This window comes from Rhinopithecus bieti, unplaced genomic scaffold (assembly GCF_001698545.2).
Source record: "Rhinopithecus bieti isolate Rb0 unplaced genomic scaffold, ASM169854v2 scaffold_76214, whole genome shotgun sequence".
NCBI lineage: Eukaryota > Metazoa > Chordata > Mammalia > Primates > Cercopithecidae > Rhinopithecus > Rhinopithecus bieti.
This window is the reverse complement of record NW_016828275.1, coordinates 266,146-273,797: the sequence shown is the minus strand read 5'-3', so window position 1 is coordinate 273,797 and position 7,652 is coordinate 266,146. Positions and strand designations below refer to the sequence as shown.

The 7,652-nt window shown below is 38.8% G+C and overlaps 1 long non-coding RNA gene across 1 annotated transcript in view; it reads left to right on the top strand.

The window, feature by feature from the left end:
* Positions 1-1,515: 1,515 nt before the first annotated feature.
* LOC108523700 (uncharacterized) overlaps positions 1,516-7,652 on the top strand; it is a 30,125-nt gene continuing 23,988 nt past the window's right edge. The window contains exon 1 of the long non-coding RNA XR_001883869.1: positions 1,516-1,570. This is a non-coding gene — a long non-coding RNA (uncharacterized LOC108523700). The remainder of the gene's footprint in view (positions 1,571-7,652) is intronic.

Below are 7,652 nucleotides of genomic sequence, written 5' to 3'. Positions count from 1 at the left end.
TGACTTCTTTAATACCTTTAGCATTGACAACGTATTTCAAGAGCACCAAGGTTTAATTAACATAACCTGGTAATTTCATTTGTTTTTCCCTGACTGAATCACACGTGGCTGGAAGTTAGATGGCTTTATTCAGTCAGCAGGAAGTTCAGTGGAATTTCAGTGCTTTAATGTTACATCCTGCACAATGAATGAACTGGTAACACCAGTTTCCTGGCACTTTGATATTTCCTTTATCTAGTGGCAGATTGTATTTTACAAATACAGCTGCAACAACATCTCCTAGACCATATGTTCTAGAAACTTGCTACTTTCCAATCAAGAGGTGAAGTTAATTCCCCTCCTCCAGAATCTGGACGGCTTCTGAATCTCTTGGAAACCAACAGAATGCAGAAGAAGTGACTATGCGACACTGGAAGCTGGGTCATAAAAGATTTGGCTTCCACGTTGCTCATGGGTCACCAGCTCTAGCTCTTGAAGTCTTTGGCTTCCATGTAAACAGTTCAGCTAATCTGGGTCTGCCAAGTTATTTCAAAGCCCAAAGTTGCCCATGCAGAGAGATCACAGGAAGAGGCTTTGTGGCTACAGAAAGATGCCTGACCTGCTTCCAGCTGCTTCAGCTCCCCACTGTCCCATCTCCAGACACATCAGACTGCAACTGGATGACAGACATTAAGCCGGAACTTTGCAGGCAAGCCCTTTCTTAGTTCCTGACCCATGGAGAATGTGAGAGATGATAAAATTATTAGGATTGTTTTCGAGTGATTTGTTGTGTAGCAAGAGATGACTGGAATACACCTATTTCCAGGAATTTGGCAATTTCTCCTCCCTTTAGGTGCACTGTTTGATCTGTGCTAGTCAATCCTTTCCAATTGTCTCAGGAACAGTCATAACTGGCTGCATCTACTTGTTGGCACAGGTTATGCAAAGCACTTGGGTTGCTGCTTCACAAAAACATATGGACTTGTGATCACATTTACTTCATTGATATAAATATTTCCTCTATTAACAAATCATACATGCCTCGCAGCACTATTTCCATTCCTTTATGTATGTAATAACTTTTTTCAATGAGAAACCATGGAGTACTTTTCTTAGAAGATATTTTAAATGGCACTATAACTCATGGTATCCACAGTGAGCATAACTCATATGCAGAGAGGATGATTGGGTCAAGGCCAAATTCTAGAATATGCAGTCACAACTACATTATGATGACTACCTCGCCATCAGTGGAAAAAGATGCCACCCATTTAAAGACACATCCCAAATCTGAGGCATTAACATATGAGATTTTAGAATTAGAGTGAAGGAAGTATGACCCTCTCTGTTCCTCTCTCATGGCAGGTATCATAGAGGATTTTTGCCTCCTACTCTAGGTATTTGTGTATACCAATGTCAAAAGTGTGACTTGAAACATTCTGTTTATCTCCCAGTTTCAACTTCATGCTTCTAGCACTGCCTTCTATGGGGAATCCTTCCATCATCCAGAGAGGTTCCACTTTGTGACCTCAAATCCTAAGATCTGGTGTTTAGACTTTTGGAGGCAATTTTCGTTCACTTCTAACTGGCTGTGAGTTTCATTCCCTACAGTGACTGTTCCAAACCTTCCCTGCTCTTCTTAATTTCCCAAGATCATTCCTACCAACTAGAGAATTGAATAGTAAGATGCCAGAGGGGTAAGAACCAAGATTTGATGGAAAACAATGTTGAATTTGTAGACTTTTACTAAGCAACTTAATATCTTTCTGGAAGGGCTGTAGTAAGGAGTAGGTAAAAGTTATATGCAAAATGTTTGACATCAGAGTGCCTAAGGATAGTAACGTTAGTCTTAGTTTTAGTTATAAACCTACTATTTTGCAGAAAGGATAAAGATAATTTCTTTCAATTGCTCTACATTTCATCTAAAAAATTTATCTGTATCTAAATTTACCCCACCTATCTTCATTGCCTCTTGTCTTATAAAGAATATCCCTGTTCTCCTGAGAGTGTGATCTTAACACCACAGTGGCTTAGTTTTTTCATAGACAGATTAGAGATAATGGAACTACCCATTTCCAGGGTTGTTCATTAGAATTTAATGAGTAGATACATCTTAAAACTTTAGGTCATTTCCTGACACAGGTTAAGTACTAAATGTTAACAAGTAGTCTTAGCATCTTGAATTTCTCATACTGTCTTACAGTAGTCAACAGGCCCTACTTAGATAAATATAAGTTGTTTGAGGTGGAGCGTGAGAGTGGATATGGTGCGCTCAGGTTTGAGTGTGTGCAGTATTAGAAAGAAGAACAAGAAAGAGTTGGAAATGAAACCAAAATGAGTTCTGTCATTAAACTGGGACAGATCATTTCTTCAGGTTATTGGTTTCATCATTGTTTTTCCTTAGTCTTCATTTTTGGAAAACCTCATGGAAACTGTACCTTGAATAAACAAGTTAACAAACATTTATCAATTAACTGAATATAATTTGCTTTCACATGAGAGTCGACGGAAAAGCAGAGTTCATACATAGAATTTCACTTTAAACAACTTTCAAGGGGATATTTTTTTCAATTTGCAGAACAAATTCCATGAATAATAGGATTTGGTCCAGGCTCCTAACCATCTTTCATCCTTGGGTGTATCCATCGGCCTAGGAACACCTAACACCACGTGGTGGTTAATCCTATAGCAAACCATCGACACTTTCAGCTTGGAATGTTCATGTATCACTTAGTTTTCAAGGTACCATATTCACTTCTAAGGATAAAACAAAATCCAAATGTTAGATTTAATTTTTTCCAAATATTGATAAACTTTACAAAAAGGTTTAAAAAATCTTTATTAATTCATTAAGCTTACTTCATTCATTTTTCCTGTTCCTTTGGACTTGACTAATGTGGGTTTAAACCCATTGTTGCTCTCTTATGGGAGTTATTTTACCTTACTGGGCAACTGTTTTCTTCACATATCAGATACTATTTAAGAGGCAGTTTTGAAGATTAAATGAGATAAGGTTGAAAGCAGATAAAAGGATACCTGGAACATAATAAGTGATTTAACAAAGCTTAATTTAATGGCAAACTCCCCTGATTCCTCTTGACATTTTTTTCTTTTCATATAGGGGCTGGCCTATAAGGAGAATTTAATTTTGTCAGCTGGGCATTTTATCTTCTTAGTATCCCAGCTTTAAGAGATTAAAAGGGTTTTTAAACGTTGACATTGCTGGAATTTTATTTACAGTTCATATCTGTTTAATCTTTAATACTCCAAGGATGTGTGGAAATATTTTTTTCCTCTCTTTCTTTTTAGAACAGAATTTCCCTCAGGTTATCCTCCATTAAAAGATACACTTTAGATAATCTTTTCTGGAGACAGGACAGAAACCATATCCATGCAGATATTAACTAGATGGACAAACTCATTGAGATTGCTGTAAAGTACATTCTAAATTTATATACTAAACTCCTGGAGTATCTAAGTCATTGTTAGTCATTGTTCATATTTATTTTAAATAAAATATCCTTTTGGATTTGTGTATGAAAGATCAGTAACTGTATTAACAAAATACAATTGAAGGCCTCCGAGATGACAGTGGAGAGATCATCTCCATGTAGTGAAGACCAAGCGTATTGTGGACCATGGTCCCAATTGTTATCTCCACAATTCACCAGTGCCCTGACCATCTCTCCTTAATCACACTTGACATCTTTCTGCTGACTTCCATGGCGTGAGGCTCTATAATCAAAATGCTAGCTCAGAACAGGTGGCAGTCCTTTCCTTAATAACTTGTGACCTAGCTCAGACATTTACATGAGACCTTGTTAGAGGCCTTGTTAGGGTGATAGAAAAACATAAGGCGATAAAATTACACACACATACACACACACACCCACACCCACCCCAGGGTAAGTGCTCAGCTCTTTCATCTCTTTCACACAAGGCCCATTTTCTCTGTTTCAGTTTAATTCATGTGCATCTACCTCTTCTCTACTGTTGACACCAGAAAACTGCCTTCCATATGCCCTTGTGGAACTCAGTATATTTTGTTCAACAAACGTTCAGTGACTACCTACTATGTGTCCAGAATAAATGAAGAATACAATTTATGCCCTTTATCTTCTTGAGTCACATTTTCTCCTGTCTTACGCTATTCTTTGGTTCAGAAATTTGCTAATCCCGTGGTTCATATGTTTCAGAACATTAATTTACATTTATTACATTCATATAGACAATATTTAGCATTAACAATTCAGCTATTAGTACATGCTTCTGTATACAACAAAGGCAAATAACTTGTCTCTAAATAGAGAAAGTGTGATTTAACTAAGGTGTTTTGAATCCACACTTGGGCACAGCACTAGGTAGGTGGCCTAAGGCACACAAAAAGCACTGATTTCAAACCCTGGCCTTGCCATTAAGCAGCCAAGGAGATTGGAGTAAGTTATGTAGTTTCACTAGACTTCAGTTTCTTTACATGTAACATGACTGGTTTGCCAGATGATCTTTCTGGACTTTAGCTCTAAAAAATTAGATTCTACTATTCATCTTACGTTTTGGTATTGCACCGAAAATATAAGATAAGAGACTGATATGGTTTGGCTCTGTCCCCACCAAAATCTCATCTTGAATTGTAGCTCCTGTAATTTCCATGTGTCATGGGAGGGACCTGGTGGGAGGTAATTGAATCATGGGGCCACATCTTTCCCATGCTGTTCTCATGATAGCGAATAAGTCTTATGAGAGCTGATGGTTTTATAAAGGGGAGTTCCCTTACACAAGCTCTTTCTGCCTGTCACCATGTAAGATGTGATCTTGCTCTTCCTTTGCCTTCTGCCATGATTGTGAGGCTTCCCCAACCTTGTGGAACTGCGAGTCAATTAAACCTCTTTCCTTTATAAATTACCCAGTCTTGGGTATGTCTTTATTAGCAGCGTGAGAACAGGCTAATACAGAGATACTTCACGAGTCAAAGTTTTCAGAAAGGTGATTGGCTGCTGAGCTAGTCAGTTACATTCGTTAGTCCCATCCCATGTGCTTTAAATAGGACTCAGCACCCAGTGGGGATTAGCATGTGTCTTAGTTTGAGGATTTGAACTCAAGGCATTTGTTAAGAAAGTGCTCTCAGGAAAAACTGGGAAGCAAGTCTGACATTGAATAAAGAATGGAAGACGCCAACCCAAGGTGCAGATCTCACAGGTGAGCTCTATGGTGTAAAATGTGGCTCAGGATTTGTCTTGCTTGCTAGGGAAGCAAGGCTTCATACTCATGTACCAGAAGGTGGTTAGCTAAGGCCTGCCCTGGGGAGAATGTAAATCCAAGGCACTTCTGGCTCTTTGAGCAAACAAGCAGGTCCCTGAGGAGTGTCATGGGTAGAGCCATTGGAAGCAAAATGGGTATAAGGAATGAGGAACAAAAATAGAAAAATGAATCTAGGTATCTGAGCAGAGATTTGACCATGTCCACTGCAGGCCCTATGAGTTAGAATGCTTTCAGATACATATAACAGAAAACCTACTTCAAACTGTTCTAATCAAGAAAAGGAATCGGCTGGCTCCATTCAGAGATAGTGTAGGTTTCAGACATGGTATATTCATGGGTTTAGCACTCTTTTTCTGCTGTCCTCCAGGGTCTGGTCTCCTCTCAATATTGGGTCTAGTGACAATCAGCATTATATATCTTTTTTCATATTTTCTTTTCCAACTGCTAAAAAAATTCAAAGTTTTACTTTAATTGGAATATATTAGGTCAAATACCCTCTCCTGAATCAATACCTGTGGCAAGATATGTGTATTCCTATGACTGACAGAAGCTAGGATGGAGCCAATGAAGAGTGTACCCAAAGGGAGAGAGGTGAAATGATTTGAGGAACAAGAAAAAAGATGACTGCAATCTTTTGCTAATCAATTTCCATCCATATCCTCCTCCCTATATCAAGCTCCCCATATCCCAACCTCTAAATAAAAGCTGTAGTTCACCACTAGGCTGCATGCTGGGATCATCTGCTGCCTGAGCTCAGCTCCCAGGGATTCTTATTTAATTAACCTGGGATGCAGCCTGGCCATAGAAATTTTTTAAATTTCCCAGGTGGTTCAATTGTGCAATCCAAGTTGAGAAACACTGTCTAACGGGAGACAACCAAATCATTTTCCAGTTATCTCAAGTGCAGGATTTCTGAGTGAAATTCTTCCTTAAAAATCAAATTCTGATATAACTCCTTATGGCCAATAACAAGTCAATAATTGGTACATTACCCATCATTTACACTCTCCAACATACATACAATGGTGGAGAGAGAATGACAAGCTACAATACAAATTTCCATTTTAAAAAACAATAAGAAACAACACAGAGTGGCCATTGGGCCATAGCACATTTCATATCCTGCTGGACAGGAACATGGAGTGATCCTTGTTTAGCAGGAGGAGTGAATGATTTAGCTGGCCGGACTTGTAGACCTTAGTTCTACTCTCTGGGAGGATCTTCTTTATCCTTTGTAGTGTAGGGTTACCTCAAGGATGGACATTGGGTAGAACTCTTTTTCTGGGTCTTCATCACCCTCGGGGTCAATATATGTGATTTTAAGAGCTTGGAGATTGCCCTAGGGATGAACAATAGCCAAACTTTTGGCTTGGGGAGTCTTTAGGAATTTTAGTTGCTGGGAGAGAACGAAGGATTAGGTTCTTCTCAGATATCAGCTTTATCTCCTGTGATGGATCCTACCTCCCTTAGGCTCCAATTTACCTCACCTTGGGGCAGAAAATATGATATTTTTCCAACCTGTCTGTCTACAGATAACCCAGCTTTTACCCATTTAGGAAGAAAAACCATTTGTTGAGAGCATCTGTCTCAGAAAAGTTATATTGTCTTTCTTCTTTTCTTTGTTTGGTTTGTTTCAGGCCAAATTTGTCTTTCTGTTGAAGGACTTCAGTGAAAGCTATATTTATTTTCCTATGAAATCACCAAATGCTACAATCTTGTCGGCACTTGAACTTCCTTATAAGGTACAACAGGAAATCACAATTAGCCAGTTATTTTGTGACTTCATAAAAAAATTTACCAAATTCTGATCATAGAGAATTTTTCCCTATTGCTCTGCTGACCTAGATGCAGTTTATTTATTTCAACATTTTAGGATCTGTTATGTGCAGAACATTCCTCTTAGTACCAAATTCTGTATCTGATAGGGTGCTTTTGTTTGTAAGTAATACAACACCACTACTATCAGGCTAAGTCATGAAGGACCTTAAATGGCTCATGTAACTGAAACTAAAAAGTTGAGGAGGTGGGTGCACTTCAGCTAGAGGCCTGGTTCTTCCATGCCCCTACATTTCTCTCTTCTCCTTCATCCTTTATGGATCAGCCTCATCTTCAAGCTGGCCTTCTCTTGGAATCATCAAATTGCTGCAGCTAGAACCCAAAATACACACCTCTCTCCAGAACACACGTGGTGTGATTAGAGGGGTCGCATTTCTGTCTTTAACATTGAACAAGAATTCAGGGTTTCATTCTAATTAAATAAAATTACATCACACAATCACCTCTGGGCAGTCACTACGGCAAGAAGTAGGAGACTATCATGATCATTGACTCAGGCTCGCTACCCAGTAGCCTAAGTTGGGTCACCCCAAGAAACACTTATCAATACCTGGGATGGCCACCAAGGATATATTAGA